This window comes from Cryptomeria japonica, chromosome 1, assembly GCF_030272615.1.
Source record: "Cryptomeria japonica chromosome 1, Sugi_1.0, whole genome shotgun sequence".
In the NCBI taxonomy this organism is placed as follows: Eukaryota; Viridiplantae; Streptophyta; class Pinopsida; order Cupressales; family Cupressaceae; genus Cryptomeria; species Cryptomeria japonica.
The window spans coordinates 635197719-635223524 of record NC_081405.1 but is presented as its reverse complement, the minus strand read 5'-3'; positions in this window follow the sequence as shown (position 1 = coordinate 635223524).

The following is a 25806-nucleotide window of genomic DNA, read 5'->3' as shown; positions in this document are numbered from 1 at the left end:
GGAAGCCTCTCCTTTTTAAATGAATCATGACTTCATCTCCAATCTGAAATTCCTTATATCGCCTCTTTTGATTTGCCTTAGCCTTGTACTGAATATTCATCTTGTTAATATGCTTTCTCTCATCTTCATGTAAATTCTTCAGGTGCTCTACAAAGACTTCATCTTCGGTGCTACTCTTTTCTACTTTGGCCAAATTCCTAAATTCATAAGCATTCCTGGGACTACTTCCATATACAATCTGAAATGGTGATTTACCAGTGCTCCTATTGATAAAATTATAGTATGCAAAATCTGCCTGTGGGAAAATTAAATCCCATCCCTTTGGTTTATCTCTTACTAAGAATCTCAACAAGTTACACAAAATCCTATTCATCACTGTTGTTTCTCCATTAGTTTGTGGATGGTGTGTTGAACTAAACTTCAAATCTATCTTCAATTTTTTCCACAATGTCCTGCAAAAGTACTCACCAAAATTGGTGTCTCGATCTAAAACAATACTCTTTGGTATACAATGTAGTCTCACCACTTCTCTGAAAAATAACTCTACAATATGAATATAATCATTAGTCTTCTTACAAGGAATAAAATATTTTCTTTTGACATCATTCAACTTTTCACTAAAATAGGCAATGTGTTTACCTTCCTGGCTCAAAACAGCTCCAATGACATTGCCACTACCATCACAATCTACCTGAAATACCTTATTAAAACTGGAAGTTCCAAAATAGGTTGCTCTGGAAATTTTATTTTTAGAAAATTAAAACACTTTGTTTCTCCCCTAGTCCACTTGAACTCTTTTCTATCCCCTCTCATTGTTTCAGTTAGGGATCTAGAAATACTATAGAAATTTTTGATAAATTTTTTGTAAAAACTAGCCAAACCATGGAAAGATCTCACCTCAATAGCACTCCTTGGGGTAGACCATTCAAGGTTAGCCTTTACTTTTCTTGGGCCCATTTTAATACCATCTACTGAGTCAACAAATCCTAGGTACACTATCTCCTTCTTCACAAAATTGTACTTCTTCAGGTTAATCAATAACTTTTCTTCTCTTAACTTCTCAAAGACCCTACAAATATGCATTATATGCTCCTCCAATATTTTACTAAGAATCAGAATATCATCTAAGTAAACAATAAAAAACTTTCCCCAAAACTCTTTAATACCTTGTTCATGAGCCACATGAATGTGCTTAGTACATTGGTTAGCCCAAAAGGCATGACTAGCTACTCATACAAGCCCTCCTTTGTTTTGAAGCCTATTTTTCATTCATCTCCTTATCTAATGGATATTTGATGATATCCACTCTTCAAATCTATCTTTGTGAGGTACTCAACTCCACTCAAACAATCTATAATGTCATCCATCCTTGGCAAGAAAAATATACACTTGATAGTGATCTTATTGATAACTCAGGAGTTTGTACAAATCCTCCATCTTCCATTTTCATTTGGTGCTAGTACTGTAGGTACCACACATTGACTCAAAATCTCTCAAATCAAACCTTTTGCAACAACTATTGCACTTGTTTGTTCAACTCTTCACTCTTTTGTTGGAGCCATTTTATGGGCTACCTTATTCAACAAACTTGCTCTAGGAATCAAGTCCATTTGAAGACTAATATTTCTCACTGGTGGCATGCCATCGAGTACATTATCAAATACAATATCTCAAAACTCATCCAACAAATTTGCAACTTCCCCAGGTGTATCTTCTACTTCTTCTTTGTTAGCTTTAGGAATTAAAGAAAAACATAGATGCTCATGCTTCATTCCATCTAGAAAACTTATTCCATCAACTAAAAATAGTCTTGCATTACCGCATACCTTTTCCTATGTCTCTTTCGATGGGTTTAGCTTGTGTCAAACTCTATCCATTGTTAAAGTATGTATTTCCATACCCACAATGTATTTCATGGCGATCAAATTGTTATGGTCTCCCTAACAACTTATGAAAAATACCATAGGCATAATATCATATGGTACCTCATCATGAAAGTTTCTAATCTTTAACTTCACCAGATACTACTCATTGACTGAAGCCTTATGGTCCTTCTGTAACCAAGCAATCTGATAGGGATTTAGGTGCCTTCTTCTTTCTAACTTCAATTTACTAACCATTCCTTTGAAACAAGTTTATCAGTACTACCACCATCTATAATAAAATTGTAAGCTTTATAATTGCACTTAGATCTTGTGAGAAACATATTATTCCTTTGGGTTGTATCTTTCTCATCATTCAACAAGGCTCTTTTAGTTACAATAATATCTCCACTCTCTACATCTTCAAAATGCATACTTGATATATGAGCATCCCCGATCATTGAGCAATCTTGCATCAACCAAAAATATATTTTATTTTTAGTTTGTTCTTGTTCTGTGTTGCATTTTCTGTCTTACTTCTGGAATTCGCTGGTAGTTGTTCATTTTTCATTGCAGATCAGATTCTTGGCTTCCAGACGTGTTCTTATTCCTTGTTGTATATTCCTAGTTCATTTGGACTCTTTTCTGGTAAGTTATTGCTTCCAGATTGGCTATTTCTTGGTTCTAGAGTAGTTTTTGAGCTTAACGACTGGTTGGAGATTTCTTCTCTTGTGAAGCGATTTCTCGACTTGTGGATCTAATTGGAACCATGCACAATGTTCCTGGGCCCTTGACCGACCTTCCTTTGTGGTCTGCACTTTGTTATTTTCTTTGGTGGAGGTGATATTCACACTTTGGGTCCGACCTATCTTACACATTTCATTTTCCTATCTTTGGAGAATGCGATATTTTTTGGTCAACCCAGATGTGTTCAGGTTGCTATTTATATTGTTGTAATTGATCCTTAGAGGGCAGCGAAATATTGGTTGAGAAAGATTTTCTATTATGTAGTTTGGATACCTCTTGGAGGTCCGTATGGATTGTAATCTGGAATGTAAGTTGTTCTAGGCATGTAGCTTGTATGTACACCTAATGTTGTCGGTTGGTTTATGGTGAATCTATGATGTTGCGGATGTTTGAATCAACATTTTCTCTATGTTTTATCATTTCTTTCATTCTGCAACTCTTGCTGCATGATCTAGACTGTTCTCTTTGAGGGCCCTCTGGATTATGACTGCATCAAGTGGTATCAGAGCTTGTTGTGAATCTTGAGGCATTCCTTTGGGTGAATAGATCGTCAATTTGAGGTAGGCTAGAAGTGTGTTCAATAGATTGTCGGTGGAGAGGAAATTGAAACTTGTACTCAAATCGCTGAGCTGAGGTAGTTGCACCGGAGCAAAGGAGAAGATGCCGCCAAGAAGGATGAACCCTTGAAGGGTAGAGCAAATGGTGTAGGATTTAAGAAATGAGATGAGGAATAAGATCTAAAACACATTGGTTGGTTTGCAGAGGAATCCAGAATCAGAGGATGAGTATGAAGAGGTTGGAGAGGAACTGGAGGTTGAAGAAGTTGAAGGATCGAAAGATGAAAGAGAAGAAGTGGCACAAGTGAGTAAATTTCATAAAGTGGAGATGTCTAACTTTTCAGATACATTGAATCTGGAAGACCTGATAGACTGGATCAGAGAATTGGAGGACTACTTTGAGTTTGAGGATATTAGAGATCCATAGAGAGTTAGGGTAGCACAAACTAAGTTGAAAGGGCATGCTTCCTTATGGTGGAAAGAGTTATAGAAAGATAGAGTGGATAATGGTGAGATGAAAATCACCTAGTGGAGACATATGGCTGTAAGGTTGAAGGCTAAATTAATTCTGGGAGACTATGAGCTGGAATTGTTTAAGAAGTTGCAGAACTTGAAGCAGAGGAACATGAGTGTGAAAGAATATATTGAGGAATTCTACAAGGTGATGATCAGATCTGGACATAGAGAGATGGATAGAGAGAAGGTGGCTAGATATATAGATTGACTTGGATTTAACATTCAAGATGAGATGAGTATGCTGAAGATTTCTATAGTGGAGGAGGCTTACCAATATGATTTGAAGGCTGAAGACAATGTTAAAAGAAGACAACAAAATAACTCTAAGGGAAGAGAGATATGCAGCGAATAGAGGGTAGATGAGTGGCAGTATGGAGAAGCAGACTAAAGAACCAAATCAGAAGACACAAAGAAAAGGGAATGACAGTAGCAACAGGGAATTCTTGGGAAAATGTTTCAAGTGTGGGGATTTCAGACACAAATCTTATGAGTGTTCCTTGAGGACTGATAAAGGGCAAGAAATTTTATAGCATGAGAGGAAGAGGATACTAGAGTTGCAGATGAGAACATGATAGCACCGAAGCAGGGAGAATCCCTTATGTTTAGAAGAGTTTTAGTGGAGCAAAGAAAAGAAGAAACTGGACCTACACAAAGGAAGGATCTTTTCCGAATTGTATGCAAATCAGGAGGTAAGTGTTGTAAGGTTATTGTGGATACTAGAAGTATTGAAAACTTGGTATTAGAGGAGATGGTAGAGAAGCTTGGTTTGAAGAGGCTTGAGCATCCTTGTCCTTACAAAGTGAGTTGGTTAAAAGATGATCATGTGGTAGAGGTGAGAGATCAATGCTTGGTGAATTTTAATAGTGGACCCTTCAAAGATGAAGTCTTGTGTGATGTTGTGTCAATGAGCACTTGTCATGTTTTGTTGGGTAGACCTTGGCAGTATGATAAAGGAGCTATCTATGATTGTAGACAAAACCTGATCACTATTGAGAAGGATGGACAAAAGTTTACTTTGGCTTCTTTGAAGGAGAAAGCTTGAGTCTTGTGAAGAGTTGCAGTGTTGAGAGCTAGGATGCATAAATTATACTCGATGATGGCATGGATTTGAAGAAGGATCTTGCGGATGGGTTTGTTAGCAAGATGTTACCTGATGGCAGTGAAGTTAGAGTTGTGGTAGTAGATAAGGGGAGTTCTAATGGAAAAAATAGATTAGATTTGCAGAAGAAAGAGGGTGGTAATAAGATATAGTGTGTAGGTATGAAGCAAGGAAAAAGGGGAGAAGAGGAAAAGAAGTTGGGGAATTTAGCCTACTTACCAGAAGAGGTAAGGAGGAAGAACTTTGCAAACAAAGAAGACATTTGGATCAGAAATGAGCATGGAGTCTATATCCTGAATCCTTTCAGATATTCATGTGTTGCCTCTCACGGAACATATTTTTCCGCCTAGGGTGTTTGATGCAGGAGAATCCTCGATTATTGACCAATCTTGCATCAACCAAAAATATATTTTCTTTTTAGTTTGTTCTTGTTCTATGTTGCAGTTTCTGTGTTAATTCTGGAATTCTCCGGTAGTTGTTCATTTTCTATTGCGGGTTAGATTCTTGGCTTCCAGACGTGTTCTTATTCCTTATTCTATATTCCTAGTTCATTTGGACTCTTTTCCGGCAAGTTATTACTTCCGGATTGGTTGTTTATTGGTTTCGGAGTAGTTTTTGAGCTTAATGGCTAGTTGGAGATTTCTTCTCTTACGGAGCTATTTCTCGACTTGTGGATCTAATTGGCACCATGAACGATTTTCCTAGGCCCTTGCTCGACCTTCCTTGGTGGTCCACACTTTGTTATTGTCTTTGGCATACGTGAACTTCACACTTTGGGTCTGACCTATCTTACACATTTCATTTCCTGTCTTTGGAGAATGTAATCTTTTGTGCCAACGCGAATGTGTTCCGAATGCTATTTATATTGTTGTAATTGATCCTTATAGGAAAACAAAATATTGGATTAAAATGATTTCATATCATGTATTTTGGATACCTCTTGGAGGTTTGGATGGATTGTAATTTGGAATGTAAGTTGTTCTAGGCCTATAGCCTATATGTACACCGGATGTTGCCAGTTGGTTTATGGTGAATCTATGATGTTGCATATGTTTGAATCAACATTTTCTCTATATTTTGTCATTGCTTTCGTTGTGTTACTCTTGCTGCATGATCTGGACTATTCTCTTTGAGGACCCTGCAGATTATGAATGGATCAATACTCAACATCTTCATCTACAAGGGCAACCCATGCATTAACCTCAAGTCTTCGACTTGTCCTTCCTTACTATTGAGGACACTCATAAGCTCTATGTCCTTTTCAACATTGGAAATATGTTCCACAAAAGCCTCCTCTTCCTGGTCCTTGTCCTCTTCCTCTTCCTCTTTGATCTCCATTATTATGATCACAACGATAGTAGGAACTATTTCCTTTTTTATTCTAACTAGTACTAGATTCTTCATTCTTCTAATGATCTTCATTTTGACCTCCATGAGATCATCCACCAGTCTTCCTACCACGACCTCTTCTATTTTTCTTGATCTCAAATGTTATGTTTAGATTCTCTTCTACCTTCAAAGAAAATTGATATGCATCTTCAATGGTAGACATTCTTACCATATTCAACTCTTCTTGAATAGTCAGATTCAACCCATTTATGTAATGGGAAACTTTCTCCTTGTTGGCCTTAGAATGGTTTGTTCTAATCAGGACTCGATAGAACTCTTCTATATACTCTTTGACAATTTTTCCCACTTGTTTCAACAGTTGCATTTTTTTCAATAAATCAAGCTCATAGTCATTAAGAATGAATTGTCTCTTCAATTTGTCCACCATTCGATCCTATCTTGTTATTTTCTCTTTTCCTCTTCTATTTCTCTCTAACTAAACTTCTTTCCACCAAATGCTCGCATGGCCCTTCAGTTTGGTCTTTGCAAACTTGACCCTTTCCAAATCGCCCACTTCTTTACACTCAAAATATTCTTCCATATCATTGATTCAATCGATCAACACTTTTAGATTACAATTTCCAAAAAATGTGGAAACTTTAATCTTTGGCCTTTTTCCAATCTTAGTCTCAAGTGGCCCTCAAAAAGCTAGCCTCATCAGGATGTTTGGCTACTTCTTGTTCTTCTTCTTCAGACTCATCCTCACTTTTATCTCTTTCCCTAATATCAACTCCTCTATGCAACTCCTCTTGTAGTGCTTGAACTTATCTTTGAAGGGCTCTAAAACCCTCTTCCATCAGACCAACATTTCTTCCACCATGGTTCCTTCATGGAGGCATATTTTCACTTTTTTAACAGACCCATAACCATAGCCCTGGTGCAAGCTGCCTCATGTTCGACAATCTGTTTACACACCCAAGAAATTCTTTCTATGATACCACTTGATGAAGGGTACCCCCCTTACAAACAAAAACACACAACAACAATAGAGAAATAAATAGAAAATGTGAGAGAGGAAACACGTGCTTTCCATTATCTTAATGAAATAAAATTATAAAATTTAGAAATAACATGCTACAACCACATGGGCATTCTCGTTATAATAATTTGAAGCTAGAGTCACAATCTGCACTACTAGAACATAAATTTATTGTGAAAGAATAAATCAAATTTGTGAACACACCTTTGAAGATTATTCTCAAATGCCCTCAAATTTGTGAAGTCACGCTTGTTACTATATTTAAGGAGGTTCTCTCTCATTTCAAAGGTGGGTGAATTTGGAGCTTTATGGTGAGTTGTATCACTATGCACAAGAGGCATTATTGGCCATGCGGAAGTATTGGAGGAGCGTCCCTAGGTTCTAGTATATTTTATGGTAGACTACATTTGTAAGTGTTTTAGTAAAATGATGCTTTATGGAGTTTTTTACTCGAAAGGATTTTCCTTGTGTATATCTTGTGTAATATGTTATTTTATGGTTTAATGATTCTTAATGCATTTATTTTATATCTTGTTTATAATGATTAGTATCCTAAGATCCTAGTTTCTAACAATATGGCATTGTGGAAAAGAGATTATTGATGTAATTGAGATTATAGAAAGTGAATCATTTCATTATGTTTTAGTATTCTTCATTAGATTGAATGGGATGATCCTAGGACTAGGCACTAGAGTAGGTCATGGGAGTTTCTCTCATTGGGTGTCGTGGCCCAAAGTGGCTGCCAGGATAACTCAATGGAGAGTGAGAGTAAGACAATCGATAACATAATTAAAACTTGGGTTGGAAATAAACATTAACAGGAGATTATTGGATGCCCCTTGCATTCCTTGAGTGCTAGTACAATACTAAGGATGTACTAGGAAGTCCTGGTTGTTCATCAAGCATTAATCTCGCATGAATAAGTCTCCTTGTTTGTATGAGAGGACTATTGGGTTTTGTGTGGTGCCATCCATTCAAGCACACATGATGACACTTCTTGCACTTAACACTCTAGTATCTAGGTCCTAATAGTTAAGTAGCACCCTATGGATTTATTGTTGCATGATTTTTTAGTTCTCTCATTGTGATATATGTTGGATGGCTATTTTGGTGTTTCTCTTGCAGGTGCCTCCTCATCCTTAATTTTATCGATTGAGGATGCTTCCTCATTCTTTTGGTATTTTACCTGTTGATTTCTTAGGCACCTTCTCTTATTTGATTGTTGTTTTATGTTGTGAGTGATGCATTGTTGGTATTTCCATCTTGTTGTGGCTTTATGACTCTTGGTTGGGTGTTATGATCATGTTAAGCACTTTCTCCATGGTTGGCATTTGTGTATACCCATTTCTCTCCCTTATTTTTTAGTATGACTATTTGGGTCATGCGACTATCTCCACGGACATGGTTGGGTGGACCTAAGGGTATCGCATGGTTGGGTGGCGTTGCCAACTATCATTGGAGATTAGAGGATTTGGTTCATGATTGATTCTACCTCCTTCCTCAACATTGGATCTTTCTCATTTTCTCTTCTCTTCTTGTATGATGAAATGATTTGTATATTGAGACATGTATGGTATCATTGATCATGTATGCATTGATCACTCCTATTGGAGATGGATGTAGTAATGGACATTGTATATGTATTAGTTATTGCTTTACATGCACCGATGTTGGAATCAGGAAAAAATTCTGATCTCTTATGCTTCTCTATTCATGATGTTATCATAGGCACATTTCTATTGGTGTTTTAAAACAAAAATAGATATGTTGGTTTAGTGTTGGAGGTTGATTTAGTCATCTCCAAGTGGGTCATAAATTATTGACCTAGTTGTGGATACATTGCTAAGGTAATGACATCAAGTAACCCTTAGAGGTGACTTGAGTTATCTCGATCCGTGTTCCATGAGTTTATTCTTTCACATGTTCATGATGGTTAACAATTGGTTGACCTTATCTTGAGGTTGCGTGTTATACATGATGACATTTAATTACTTAAAAAAAATTTATTTGCATGCATTTCATGTGTAATTAGCTCTCAACCTCTAGGGTTCCTTGGTGAGGCGTTACACATCAACAAAAATAAATATGGAAAAAAATTCAGGAGACTTATGAAGGCAATGACAAGGTGAAAAAGACTAAGCTCCAAACACACACGAGGCAATTTGAAAGACTAAAGATGAAGGAAGAATAAAACGTTTCTTCCTACTTCCTCCTTGTGGATGAAGTTGTAAACACGATTCATGTCTTGGAGAAATTATTGAGGATGAGGTTATTGTGCAAAAAAAATAAAAATCTCTTCCCATGAGATTTGATGCAAAAGTGTTGGCCATCGAAGAAATGAAGGATTTAAATATCTTGAAGATGGATGAGTTGCATGACATTCTTACAACATATGAAATGAGAACAAAAAATGGAGGAGCATCAAAATGAGAAGCCACTTACAAGACATTGATAAATATGAAGAACAAATTTTTAACATCGAGTGAAAGCTCAAGTGATGAGGAAGAAGCCTAATTTGTGAAAAAAATTAATAAAGGAATTAGCAAGCACAAAGATAAGTATACTCTTAAATGTTTTAATTGTGGTAATATAAGTCATTATGCTACCAAATGTCCACAAGTTGGAAGTGAAATAAATGAAGAAGAAAAAGTATATTATGATAAGAGAAAATAGCAAAATCATCATAGCAAGAAGAAGCACAGTCGAGGGAAATCCAAGAAAAGTTTTGAAAGAGACAATAAGAGACTATATGCCACAAGAAGTAATAGCTTATCTGAAAGTGATGAAATATTTTCAAAAAGTGGAAGAGAATAAATTCTCTTCATGGCCATGAAAATGAAAGAAGAAACTCCAAGGTGCAAAAGACAACGAAAATGAAAAAAACTAAAAGCAATGAGGACACTATAGCAGATATTGATGAAGAACGTATCATTTCCATGAATGGATTAAAAAGACTTGAGAAAAGAAATTCAAAGTTGAAAGATCAAATTTTAGGAGATGGTGAAAATTCTAAGAAAATTATTATAGAATTAAATACTCAAGTTGAAGAAGCCAGATGCTCAATCGAGCAGATCCAAATATGGATTTAAAAGAAGAGATAAGTTTTTCAATGATTCTTGATAGAGTGAATTCTATCTTTTTTATGCATCTTGTATGATGGAATGGTTGCATTCTAAGAGACATGTCTCTCCTTAATTATGTTTTTCCATTAGCAGGTTGCATCTCTCCATATCCATCGGTTTATGATGTACATCGTACCTTTCATACTTGTTAGTCATTAATTTATTCTAAATCACTTATGTATGTCAATTGTTGTCTTATTATAATTGTTCGTCTGTAATGAACTTACCCCCCCTTAATAGCATTACTTCATGATTTATATAAATCACTCATTAACTACGTAATTGTGTTGTCTCTTTAATATCGATTTTAATATTCATTTGAGATTGTATTGATCTTCAATAGTTTCCATAAGATAGTTATCGCAATAATGATGGGTGACCTTCCAGGAAGTCCCAATGCTTCATCCCTGTGAGCATCACCTAGATGCAATGAGTGCTAAGTGGACCATATATTCTCATGAAAGATGGGTTCTTGTGAACCACTACTCATGAACATGGGTCAATGAGTTTGACTCAAAAACTACATAGTTGAACCCTGATAGCAATATCATAATTTCAAATTTGCTTCAAATTCAAAATTGCAATCTTGGATCAAATTTCAAATTTAAATTTTAAAATTAAGTGGTTAACTAAAAAGACCCTAATTTTTAAATTTAAATTAACCTTGTGCATTTCCAAATTTTAACCTTGGATCTATTTTTAAATTTAAAATTAAGAGGTTCCTTTTACAAGGCCCTAATTTTAAATTTAAATATTTAAAATTAAGTGGTTATTTAAAAGAGCCTCAATTTTTAAATTTAGATTGATTATTTCGATTCCCAAATTTGAACATCACATTTATATTTAAATTTTAAAATTAAGAGGTTATTTTTTACAAAGCCCTAATTTTACATTTAAATTTCTTAGGGGGTTGCATAAATTTTCACAATTACTCTTTATCTTTTCAAACCAATTTGCTTAAATAACCGAATAATCATTTATACAAAATTTTGCATTGTTTAATTGTTTCAAAATTCAAAATTCAAAATTTCCCTCTTAGATCTCATTTGAATTACATAAACTTAGTGGTTGAATTTACAAAAACCCTAATTTATAATTCTAAAGTTAACTTGTGGATTGCATAATTCTTCAATTGTGTTTTCAAATCTAGTTCATTTCATTCATTTCTTTCATTGCAAGTTTCCTTTTCTTAATTTGGGAAAATGTCAAATTTCTTTTTACAAGAGGAGGTTATTAAGTTGAAAGGATTTAAGATATATGAAAAACCCCTTTATGAGTCTTTCAATGATTCCTCTCCAAAAATTTTTCTCCCTAAAGAGGACATATTGATGCAAGAAGATATTTTTAACACTTCTCTCAATGATCTCCCTATTTGGGATGAGCCATTGGAGGATGGTGTGGATTATTCTCTTAATATGTTCCTCCCCCACGAGGATACCTTGGTGAAAGAAGATGATATTATAGTAAAAGAAGTTGATATGAGTGAAAATTCTTTTGATAACACTTCACCTTCTATTCATTTCAATAACCTTCCCCTTAGAGATGAAGCATTAATTGCATATGATAGTCCCTTTCCTAATGTTTGTCTTAATCACAAAGATACCTTAGAGAAAGAGGATGATCCTATTTCCCATCATTATAATGTTTCCAATGCTCACTCTCCCAAAAATGAAGAGCCTAACAAAGATCAAATCAATGCCATTCAAATTGTTGAGAAACCAAAAATTGTTCCTGATTATCATGTGGTGCCTTACATATATAATAATGAAAACATACAAATTGAAGAACAATATGCTTTGTTAGTTCCTACAATCCTCTCTTCAATTCAGACAAGTACATCATCTCCTACTAAAGAAGTTCCTAAAGAAGAATTCTTAGAGGATGGTTGGGGGTCCTTAGATTTCAAACCTTTTTCTAAAAAATCTAAGATGCATGAATTTGATAATCAAAATTATTATCCTACTAGAAATTTATTGGGCCTCTTTAAACTTCAATCCAATTCCACCTAAGAGTAAACCCTCTCTTGATCCTACACATGAAAACAATGGACAAGTTCTAGTATGTGTGCAACAAAGTCTTGAAAGTCATGAGAAATCACACTTTTCTAATGAAAAGATAGGTTTCCAAGCTCTTCCTTTGTGACCATCCCCTCCTTCATTGTCTAGTAAATCCACATCTTCTCATTCCAATATGGTATTACAGCAAGAATTTTTTTTGTCTGATCTTCTCCATGCCAATTTAATCTCTTCTTTGGCCTAAAAGAAGAAGGAAATGTAGACAATATCTTGAAAATTCTTCTTTTTGCAAGTATCATCAAATTCATGGTCATTCTACTAATGAGTGTCAAGCTTTGAAAACAAAAATACAACATTATATTGATTTAGGGAGCATAAAAATAACATCTGACAATGAATGGCATATTTTTCATAATAATTTCAAATAACATTCAAGTCCCTATTATGTTGCTCCTCCCTATGTGACATTGTTAGCCTACCTATTGGGGGCTCATTGTCATTCATGGTGGTACAATTTCAAGTGCAATCATACTTACTGAGCAGCATAATAGTCTATTTATTCTTGTCTCTATTCTTGGGGGGCAAGAATATTATCTTTCTTCTTTCTAATGTTTTACCATTTTCTTTATGTATTGCATTGTTCATAACTTGATTTCTTTTTTTGCATGGAATTATCCTTCATGCGATCACATGTTTGTTCCTTGGTTAGGACCTATTCTTTGTTTGAAACGATACGTCTCTTATGAATAATCTCTCCTTAGAGGAGTTTGTGATCCTTCTTCTCTTTCTATTTGAAGATTGCCTCTTCTTTTGAGTTGCATTTTTCATAACGTGATGTCCTTTCTTGCATAGAATTATCCTTCATGCGAGTACATGTGTGTCCCTTGTTATGACCTATTCTTTGTTTGAAATAATATGTCTCTTATGAATAATCTCTCTTTGGAATTTGTGTAATTCTTTTCATTATCCTTACACTTGGGGGGGGGGGGGGGGCAATGATTTCTTTCTCTCCCTCTCTCCCTTCTAAGGATCTATTTTTCCTTTGTCAAGTGGTGTTTGTTCATTATTTGATGTCATTCCTTGTGTGAAACTATTGTTTGCTCAAGGATTCTCTCTTATGCAAGAGGTGTATGGCCTTGGCTACAACCTCTTTTTCACTTGGTGATGTACAACTATCATAAAATTATCCCCTCACATTCATTCAAAAGTTTGTCATTCCTCAAGAATCTCTTTCACCTAGAAATAGGGGGAAGGTATGCATTCGTGTTCTCCTTCCTTCCTTTTGGTAGAAGATGCTATATTTGTTCAGGATAGCTCCTCTTGGGGGTAGATGTCTTTTGAAAAAATATCTCTTCTCCTCCAAGGATCTCCTTTACACTTGTTGCAAGATATCTCCTTTTCAACTATCTTATCCTTATTTGAAGAGTATCTCCTCTTTAGCTTGGATTTATGACATTGTTGCCTAAAGGATATCTCCTTGGCATTGAAGGTTGGTTTCCTTATTTCTATCTTCCTTAAGACATGAACATAGGGCCATGTTGACATATTAAGAGGGAGGGGCACCCATATCGCTCCATTTCTATCATATTACACTATATTTTTGTATGTCTTAAATGGGGTGTTCATTCTCAAAACCAAAGCAAAACATTTACATGAGATGCTTCACACCCAAAACCAAACACAACATCTAATATATGTCTTAGATAGGGTAACACATCATGAAACCATAGAAAACCTCTTACTCGGGATGTCCTCAAAACCAAGCATGTATCTATTTCAATCGGGGTTACACATTATCGAAACTAGAGAAAAACTCTTAAATAAGATGTTCCCAAAGTTGCACACACATCCGCACTTGGCATTTGTACACACATTCGCCCCTTGGCATTTGCATTTACATTACATGTCTTAAATAGGTTGAAGCACACTCGAAACCAGAGGAAACAAACTCTTATACGGGGTGCTCTACACTTGAAACCAGACATCACTTACACACACACATGAGGATGAGTGGAACTAGTGGAACAGGGCTAGACTATTCCTACTCCCCTCCCCAACATGAATCACCTAGATGCAAACATCTAGGGGCAAGGTATATATGTTCTCTCTCTCTTTCATCATTCTTCTCATGGATCACCTAGATAAACACATCTATCATGTATTCATTCTTTCTCTTCTTCTTCTCATGAAATCATAGCTTTGTTATTGATAGTTCATGGATGATGCTTGCTTTTCTCTTTTATGTGATCTCTTGTGTTCATTAGATGGCATTTTTCAAAAATGATATTAGTTGTTGAAACATTTTGATATTGAGGTCTCTTCGGCTAGTTGACTTGAGGTCTTGTTTTTGGTTCTTAGCTTTTGTTGTGCGTCTTTTCGTGTTTCTTGCCTTTGTTTTTCTTTTTTCCTTTTGTTTATATTTTTGTTTTGTGTGCCCTTTCATATGTGTGAGTGACTTAAGATCCTAAGATTGGGGGTGTGGTTCCTCGAAATTGGTGATGTCTTACACTCCTTGTTATCTTGCTCTGCAAATTCCTCATCTCCTTCATTCCTCTTTATTCTACTTTACTGTGAGTATTTGTGTAAGCTCATACTCCCACTAAAGTGGGGGCTAAATGTAGCATCCTAAAATTGCATCCCTTGCAATTTTTACCGCATTTGGGGCCCTCACGTTAGTGTTCTCATCCTCATGCTTGATTTGGAACTATTTATGACCCTACCATGCAACAAAGTTAATATTATACCATTTCACCTTGCATAACACCTTAACCCTGGCCCAAATATGGGGTAGGACTAGGGCATGTCGCATTGGTCCTCACTGGGACCATGGTACCATGCCATGGTCCTCCTTAGGTGGGCCCTAATTTGAACACCTTGACCCATATCAAATTTGAGCGGGAAACCTTGCTCCATGTTGGCCTATGTCAAAAAATTAATATGTTTGACGACAAGCAAGTATATAAGGAGGTCTTCCCCTCTCATTTGGGCATAAGGTGAATATAAAGGCAGATACACATTCATGATAGGGGAAATTGGGAGCACAAGAAATCAATAATTCCAGCATTGAAGTATTCATCATCAAGCATTTCTAGAGGTCTGCAAGGTTGCATATTCTTCATCTATCGATTGTGGAGCAACATTACATCATTCATTTGCAAGCATGTGAGTGTGATTAGGGTTTTGTCATGTTCATGTCATTTTCATACAACATATGTGTTTACATTCAAGAATAAAAGCATCATCGTCATTCATTACAGATATGAGGTATACCTTTCCATCATTTATTTCAATTATTTGCAATATTTCATTCAAGGTTAATTCCTAAATTAGAGTTTGACTTAGGAAAACCCCTATTCCCAACCTTTTCCCCCTTCTTTCTATGTCCAGGAAATAGATGCAGTGCTATACTCTTAAGAACAATCTTTATTCACAAAGATGAATCGACCCTTTTTGGTGTGCGAAAAGAGAAAATCAAAATTAATTCAATCCATTTAGTATTAAGCCCTTATCTGATTTGTGATTGAATCTAGTGGATTGCCTTCCCTCTTTTGAATGTAATGTTTCCCAAGTGAAAATTGATTTAGTGGTTTCTCCCTTCTATGTTGCAAATTACTAAAGCAAATTTGACACATTACAGATTGTGAGATTATGATTGAAGCAACCAAGATCAAAGAGACCAATAGATAGCACAATGACAAGAGAGATAAAATATGACAAGAATAAACTGTATTCCTATCAAGATGCAAAATTGATTAACTGGATCATCATTACATACAATTTATGAGAGCCTTCTTATAAAGGCAAGGCTAAGAGACAAGAGTGCACACAAAGATGACATGTGGCTCAATGAGATGCAAAGGTAGCTAGGAGAAATAGTAAAATATTTCACATGAGGTGGATCACCCACCAAAGGTGGAATTATCACTCCACAATAAGTGGACATGATATTTAGTAACAACAATGTCACACCATAAAGGGTGGAAATTCTCCTACATACACACTCCCAATGTATGCATATCTGCCTAAGTGTCTCATATGCAAACTACAATGTTGTGCATGTACCTAAAAACTTAAGTAAAGTGTAATTATATTTGAGATGAATAAATAATTACACCAACACCCCCCCTTAAGTGAAACTCAGGGGAATGCACTTAAGTCTAAAATGCAACTAAGCAATGCAAGATGGATCCTGGCTACAAGGCCATGTTAGGTACCCATGTACAAATGAAAATGCAATCTCCCATAAAGTGGGGAAAGAGAGAAAAACCCAATTGAAAAAAACCGATGAAAACTATACAAAGAAACTCTCAAAGAAGAATGAGAAAGACAAAACCCCATGTGAGGAAAAAAAAACCCCCCATATGAGAGAAGAAGACAAGCCAAGTAGCCCCCCCCTCAATGTAGAATCTACACCAATGGTAGAAGCTCGAAGTTGAATGCAAAAACTGCTCCACGAACGTCGAACAACATTCCTCCCCTTAGGAAGAAACAAAACCAAAGGTGTATCCATAAAGTCTCCCCAATCATGAAGGGAAGAGGTAGGAAAAAAACTCATGATGAATGAAATCTTTGAAAACTGCTCAAGTGTTCCTATGTTGATGCTGAAAGGTACCCCCTCCAAAGGTGGCAAACTGATCCACACTGCTAAAAAAGGCACTCCTAGATATAGTGGAGATGAATGTAGAACAAGATCCAAAGACTCACATGTCTCCTCTAAAGATAAAGAGACCTCCTCCAACTGTTGTACATAAGTATCCACAATCATGTCAACCTCGAAAGAATGATCATGTAGAGAATGAACAAGAGGGTAAGAGTGTTCCCTCACAACAATTGAAATAGGATCGTCTTCATCAATGAGAAGATGAATGTCATCAATGATGTCTCCCAAATTTGCAATGTAGGACTCCACAAACAAACCTGTAATGTCTGTCAAGTAGTCATCCCATTGAATTGAAGCTGGAAGAAAAGGAATATCCTGTTGCACTGAATCACAAGAAGGAAAAATTGTTGCACTATCTACATCATTAGGTTCAATAGGTGAATGATATCAAGAGGAGGAGATGAAATGCAAGGCTCAAGAATGGGATCACATATGAGAACACCCAGGTTCAAGTACCTGAAGTTCTCCTTGATATCTAAATCATCAATATAGGAAGAATCAACCTCATCAATAGGAAAAAAATGTGAAAAGGAGTACAACCGAGATGCATGATCCACCACCCTAGTTGCAATGATAGCTCTAGTCTCCAAGTCTCTAATTATAACTGAATCAGGTGTGAACTCCACAGTTTTCCTCGTTGCCCCATGTGTGATTTGATAGATAGAAAGAAGATTGTTTGTCAAATGGGGTACACACAACACATCATTGAAGGAGTTATCCCCAATGGAAATAGATCCTAATCACATCCATGTATGTATGATTGCCCATAAAAATATGTGGCATGGTGCAAGGCTCAAATGAAGAGAACATAGACTGCGAAGATGCCATATGAGGAGAAGCCCCTGAATCTAGAAGTCATCTTCCTGAATCATGACTTATAGTAGCACAAAGAGCTTGTCCTTTTCTTGTCCAAAAAGAGTGAGTCTTCCCACTTGTTGCTACCATAAATGCTTGCCCTTTCCCCTTTGATTGTGAGGAAGTGGAAGGTGATGAATCCTCCTTCTTGTAGGCATTAGGGAAATCAATATTGTTCTTTTTGAGGCTATGGAGGAGCTCATCAATCATCTTAGAATGGAAATGGCGTTCCTCATGACCAACCTTTTTACAATAGGTCTCTCCTTCTTTGGTGAATTGTCCTTTTTGGAATAGGATGAATCCCCTTGTTGTGGAGAAGGTGGTTCTTTGTCCTTAGGCTTTGATTTCCATTTCTTCTTCTTTGAGTTGTCCTTTCCTTGATTTCCTTTGTTCCCTTGAGTTGCTACATATGCTTTAGACTTAGAAGTCTTAAGAATGCCCATTCTTATCAACTTGGTTTGTTCCATCATCAACATGTTGATGAAAGCATCAAATGTAGGCATTATGTATCTTGAACCCATTGCCACCCTATGGGTTTAGAAACTAAAAACAAATGCTGCATATTCTTGTGGAATCTTGCCCATCAAATTGAAGATCAATTGAGTATCCTTCTTATCAATGCCACAATCCTTGAGTTGTGCCTTCAACTCTTTTGCCCTAGTGCCATAATCTTGTATTGTATGAAAGTTCTTGGGATATAACATGGTGAGATCACTATCAATTTGATATCCCCTAATCTCATCAACTTGACCATACAAGTCTTGAAACTTTTGCCAAGCATCCTTAATTGTAGTACATTTCTCAATATGAAAGATGAGATCCTTTGATACATACTTTCTTAAGGTACCAATTTTCATGATGTTCTTAGTGAGCCAATCCAAGTGGCCATTGGGATTAGCCTTAGGATCAATGGGAGCAATAATAGTTCCATCAATGTTATGAGTTAACCCTTTTTCCTTTAGTTTACTCCATGCATCAATTTTCCAAGTAGCATAATTATGTGGAGTTGAGAGAGGAAACTTAGGAGAACCCATAGAAGAAAAATGAAAGAACACAAGAGAGAAAGAGAACTAGAGACACACCCCACGCCCCCCCCCCCCCCCCCAAATTCACTCAATCAAAGTACCCCCCTAAAAAAAATGATGATTTTGACACTTTATATGTAGTGCATGTACAATAGGCCACTTGCAAACAATGGAAAAGTGGACTTTGGATTTTTTTTTACAAATTTTCCCAATAGAATAAGAACTAAAATGAAAAAAACCAAAATGATAGATCTATGCAATACAAGTGCCAAATTGGCCAAAAAAGACCATATGTTGAAAGTACAATTTCTACTCAAAATAAATAAAAAATAATAGTAGATTATGAAATTAGATGAAAAATCATGCATTTTCAAAAAAAACAACACCTGAAAAGGAGTTCGTATGAGCCCAAACGGAGTCCCAAAAGTTGCAGAAATGGGGATTGGACAGGTGCAGTCACCAAAAACTGAATTTTCTGAAAAAATATGTCCACCGAAATCAGAAAATAACACCATCATGTGAAAGTAAATGAAAAGTTAGCTCATTTTTAAAAATGCACTAAAAAAGGAGCCAAAATGAGCAAGATATGGCCTTCCAAAGTTGAACTGCAAAACTGAAAAGCTCAATGAGAGGGGGTCTAAAAAAATTTAAAAATACTAACACACTCCTGATGTTAGAAAATGATGGGCTTAAATTTGACATTCGTCTACCCATCAAATGAACTTTGCCTCCCTTCTTGCTCATCATTTGTACTGTACGGACAGATGACGTGGACCAATCACTGTATGACATATGTCATGCGACTGTACGAAATTGTTTACTGAGCGGGTGATGTGTCATGATGATTGTGCAGGTACGACGCTAACGTGGTCACCAAGTGGGATTTTGTACGCTAACTGTGTAGACCGTGTGGACAAATCAGAATGTTCCACGTGGCAACGCAGGATGATCAGGCTGAACAGAATGTTCGCGTGGACTGTTGATGTGGTGTGACATGTGTCAGATGACCGAGCACTGACTAGATGATAACGTGGCAGCCAACTATTCTATTGTCTGGAGGTGCCACTTGTGCTAATGGCGTGGCATCGTACGTTGTTGATGTGGTCGAATGGCAGGATGCCGTGTGGTGATGAGTTGGATGTCCTGTTGGGCTACGTATGTGTCTGTTGACTGTGCAGGAAGTGTTGATGTGGGCGATGAGTGTGCAGAGGCGGGCCAATGGTGTGTTGCCATGTGTCAGCATTGAATTGGCGGTCAATTGGTGGAGACCGAAGGCAGCGATACCATAGATTTGGAGTGGCTAGTAGGAAGGAGGTCGGCAGGGGTCAGGTGATGGGAGGAGTTCGGCAGTGGTCGGCGGCGAAACACGGGAGTTGGGGGTCGGAGGGAGGTGTAGGTGTCGTAAAAGTTGTGGGTGTGACCAAGAAGCAGCGGAAGAGTCGACATAGAGGACGAGGGGTGGTGGGCCCCCCCAAAAAAATGTACGCCCTACGCAAAAAAAAATAGTCTGCGGTACGGGTTAGGGCGGGGTGGAATAACCCCCCCCCCCCCCCCAACCCGTAATAATATATATATTTTGAAAAGATTTTTAATTTTTTTTTAGTAGTTCTTACAATCACTTTAAAAACTGTGAATTTTTAATAAATATTAAATCAAAAATATAATTTGCAGAATTTTTTTTTTGAAAATCCGTATCGTACCGTCTAATTGGGCAAAAAAAATTCTCCAATGCCCAAAATTGCACTTTCACAAAAATAGGCCAAATTTATACTCAAAATTTATGGAAACAGCCACTCTGACACAATGGTGAGGTTGGATCTAGTCTAGGATGCCTCTATAAGATGATGCTCCTCATATCTTCCTCTTGACCTACTTCAAAGATGCAATAAAATCTCTCCAAAGGCTATACAAAGGTGATCCAACCGCTCTGATACCATGTGAGATTATACTTGAAACAACCAAGATCAAAGAGACCAATATATAGCACAATGACAAGAATAAACTGTATTCCTATCAAGATGCAAAAGAGATCAATTGGATCATCATTACATACAATGTATGAGAGACTTCTTATAAAGGCAAGGCTAAGAGACAAGAGAGAACACAAAGATGACATGTGGCTCAATGAGATGCAAGGGTAGGTAGGCGTAGGTAGGACCAGAGAAATAGTAAAATATTCCACATGAGGTGGATCACCCATTGAAGGTGAAATTATCACTCCACAATAAGTGGATATGATAAAGTAACAACAACATCACAACATAAAAGGTGGAAATTATCGTACATACACACTCCTGATGTATGCACATCTCCCTAAGTGTCTCATATGCAAACTACAATGTTGTGAATGTACCTAAGTAAACTTAAGTAAAGTGTAATTATATCCAAGATGAATAAATAATTACACCAACACGGATAGTAATCACAGTGATGATATAAGGAAACCCAATATTATTATAATAGCTCAATTTTAGAAGAGTCTAAAGTTTTTAGGAGTATCGCCAATGGAAGATAATTTTTGTACTAGATGTCATTGGGGAATAAGGGAATCCACTGAATTATAAGCACCTCCATTAATATTATTAATCATTAGAAACTTATACTTGCACAGTTTACATAAGTATCAACTAATAGCCATATAATGGTGACTAAGTATCCACATATATTCATTGAAAGGAAAGATTAAAGTAATTGCTTGCATAAGTATCAACTAATAGCCATATAATGGTGACTACAATATCATCACACTTCCTTAATAATACAGGGATGATTGATTACATATGATCAATAGAATGAAGTCTTTACTTAGTCATTTTTTGTCGATCTTAGTATGTTCTCATGATGTTTCTACCTTTCAAACGTATTTCACATTATTGATAACATATCTAAGATCTTTTGATTCAAATTTGTCTCTCTAGAGGCTTCACAAAATTGAAGTACTAACTATTGTATACACTGAAATTTGGTCTGGAGAGGATTAATTAAATATTTGTTATTTACTTAATAATCTTTAATTCTTCTACGTATAAATAAATTGAATAATTTATTTATATAGTTCACTTTACCCTAAGTCTTCGTATCATAAATCATTTTCTTCATTCTTTAATTAAATGAATAAATTTAATTAATTTGTTTAATTCCCCCTCCCTTCTAATTTGTTTTTTAATTCAAATTAAGTCACATGGCTCCTACTTCTAAAACCACCCTCCACCTCATCATCCAACCCATTTGTCCTATTGTGCCACATCAAATGGCCACATCAGCGTATGTCTCACAAATTAAATATTTTTAAATATTTAATTAGCCAATTAACTTCAACAACCTAAGGGACACATGACAATTTCAAAAAACTAAGGACACTTGGCCTTCTCTCTATTTTTCTCCACTTTCGACTTGGCATTTTGCTCTCCTAAAGGGAACAAGATCCCTTTTTCACTCTAACCTCTTCATCTTCAACCGTTTATCCCTCTATATCGAATCCAGACTATTGATTCCTGCCACCTAGGCTCATGTCTTGGAAAATCTATAAATACCCCTCGTTCTTCATTCATGAAACCATCCATAATATTGCACACTTATGATATCCTTTTGAATTCTTGCATCCATTGAGTTTGATCCTGTTATGTTAAAGATCTCGATGTTGATGTAGTTCATTCGTATGCAAAAAAAAAGTTAGAGTATAGACCACTTAAATTTGAATCACAACTTATCGATTCTGACTTTATCGAGGACAATAAGAGACTAATCATGAGAGGTCAATATGAGGAGAATAACATCATAGATTTGGAAATAACTATTGAAAACTTTGGTGTTTCTATTATAACCCTTACCGCTTTTGAAACTGACAAATCAAATGACCCTTTACCTTTTATACATCTAGAGATTATTGATTGGGTGCAAAATGAATCCATTGAGATAGATACCTTTCCTAATGACTATGCCATCGCTTTATATCTCAATGTCGTAGAACCCCGAACATCTTCCACCAACGAAACTAATAATGCATCTTCTAATCGAGGGAGTGCCAAGTCTCTCAGTCACAAAAGTGAAATACATAAATCAAATATTAGGTCTAATGCGAAAAACCATTTCATGGCAACATTAGTTCAAGAAAAAGCAAAAAGAAATGACATATCTAATGGTAAAAACCTCCTTGAGGTGCCAGAGGATAGGAGACTTGAAACTCTTCTTGAATATTATCAGGAGAGGTCTTCAATATTGATCGAGCCAATATTAGCAGTCAACATTGGTATGCAAGAAGGTCCAAGGATCATGCACCCAACAATATCACTGTCAAAACATGAGAGGGAGGATTTCATTGAATTTTTTATAAAAAAAATAAATCAACTTTGCTTGGTCATATGCACATATGCCAGGATTGGATCCTGATTTGATAATGCACCATTTAAATGTCTCTCCTAGAGAGGAACCGGTGAAGAAGAAATTGAGAAAAATGCATCCTCACATAGCTCTACTTGTAAAACCAAAATTAAAAAAATTGTTAGATGTGGGATTCATAAGATTAATTGACTATGCAGAGTGGATATCAAACATCGTACCTATCTCTAAACCAAATAAAAATATTAGGGTATGCACAAATTTCAGGGATCTCAACAATGCATGTGGAAAGGATGACTTTCCCTTGTTGAACATAGACATGATTGTAGATTTAATAGCTAGACACACCATGTTTTCTTTAATGGATAGTTTTTTAGGATATAATCAAATTAGGATAGCACCTAAAGATCAGGCGAAGACAACTTTCTCATATCCTTGGGGCATATTTTGCTAGAACGTCATGCCTTTTGGGCTAAAGAACGTAGGCGCAACATATCAAAGAGCAACAACAAAAAAATGTCATGACATGATACACATATTCATGGAAGACTATGTTGATGACGTGTTAGCAAAATCAGTCACTAGAGTTCAGAACATCATGAGATCCTGGATAAGATCTTTCAACGTCTAGAAAAATTCAAGTTGCATCTCAATCCAAAGAAATGTGCTTCTGGAGTCACATCTTACAAGCTCTTAGGATATATTATTTCAGCTTGAGGCATAGAAGTGGATCCAGCAAAGGTAAAGGCAATCACAAAAATGGAACCAGCCAAGATTATCAGTAAACTAAGGTCTTTGCAAGGGAGGTTACAATCTATCAAAAGATTCATCTCTTAGTTGGTAGACAAATGCCATCCATTTACTCATCTATTGCATAAAAATATCATTCAGATGGAATGACAAATGTGAAGAATCTTTCAACACATTGAAAGAATATCCGATGATTCCACCTATTTTAATGTTACCAATAGGAGGCAAACAATTATTTCTCTACATATCAGCCACAAAGGTATCATTGGGAGCTCTTTTAGCACAATAAGATCATGAAGGAAAAGAAAGATATATCGATTATATCAATAGGACCTTAGTAGGGTATGAGTTTAACTATACATCTATTGAAAAAGCATGTTTAGTTATAGCGTTACCTTCTCAAAAGTTGCAACCCTATATGCTAACACGTTCCATCAAACTTATAGCTAAAATAGATCCATTAAAGTATCTTCTCAGCAAAGCAACAGTAACAGGGAGACCAACTAAGTGGGTCATGATCTTGAGTGAATTTGATATTGAGTATATAGACAAAAAAGCTATCAAAGGTCAAGTAATATCAGATCAATTAGCTGAAACACCATTGTGTGATAACAATCTTTTGGACATTGAATTTCCAAACGCAAATGTCCTCACAGTTACAAAGCAAACATGGAAATTATTTTCTGATGTCTCTTATACTCAACATGGATCAGAAATGGGCATATTGTTTGTAACACCTCAAGGGCATACAATCATGAAGTCATACAGATTGAAGTTCCCTTGTACCAACAACATGGCAAAATATGAGGCATTAGTTACTGAGATCAAAATGGCTATAGAATGGAAGGTCATAGACCTACATGCTTATGGGGATTCTCAACTGGTAATTAATCAAGTCATTAATGATTATCAGACAAAAGATGACAAATTGATGCCTTACAAAAGGATGATTGATGATTTCAAGAAATACTTTGTGAAAATCACATTTGAATAGATTCCAAGGTCTGATAACAAAGTTGTTGATGCTATGGCAATGCTTGATTCTCTTCTACAGATTCAGGAACATCAAGATCATTATGAATTCCTAGTGGAAGAATTTTTTTATCCTTCTTATGATTCCTTCGATACCCAAATTATTTGTCATCTAGTAGGACCTGATTCCTCACACTATGGTCAATTTATACCCACTTGAAAGACAATACCATTCCCCCTGACCTATCAAGAAACCAAAAATGAAACTTTATTCGGCAATTTGTTCGTTATACAATTATTGTGGATACCCTTTATCGACGAGGTCTAGATGGTACTCTCCTCAGGTGTCAAGAACGTGAAGAATCAGAGAAGGCCTTGAAAAGGTTCATGAAGGTATTTGTGGCACTCATTCAAGTGGTCTTACTCTTACAAAGAAACTCATGCGATTGGGTTATTATTGGCCAACTATGGAGAAAGAATATTTTTAGTTTGCTAAGAAATGCAAACAATGCCAAATTCATAGTAATCTCATACACGCACCAGCTCTGGAGCTGCACACCCTTGCAAATTCTTGGCCTTTCTATTAGTAGGGTCTTGATCTCATGGGAAAAATTCATCCTCCTTCTACAAATAGTCACAAGTTCATTATCACAGTCATATAATATTTCACCAAATGGATTGAAGTCATTCCTCTAATTGTGGTCATGGGAAAGAAAATTTCTTCATTCATCGTAAATTACCTCATTTGTCGCTATGGCATTCCTATTTCTATCATTACAGATAATGGAAAACCTTTCAAGAATCAAGATGCAAAGGAACTTTGTGACAGATTTCATATCCAACATAGATTTTCCACACCATTTTATCCCCAAGGGAACGGTCAAGTTGAAGCATCTAACAAAACCATATTAAAATTCCTA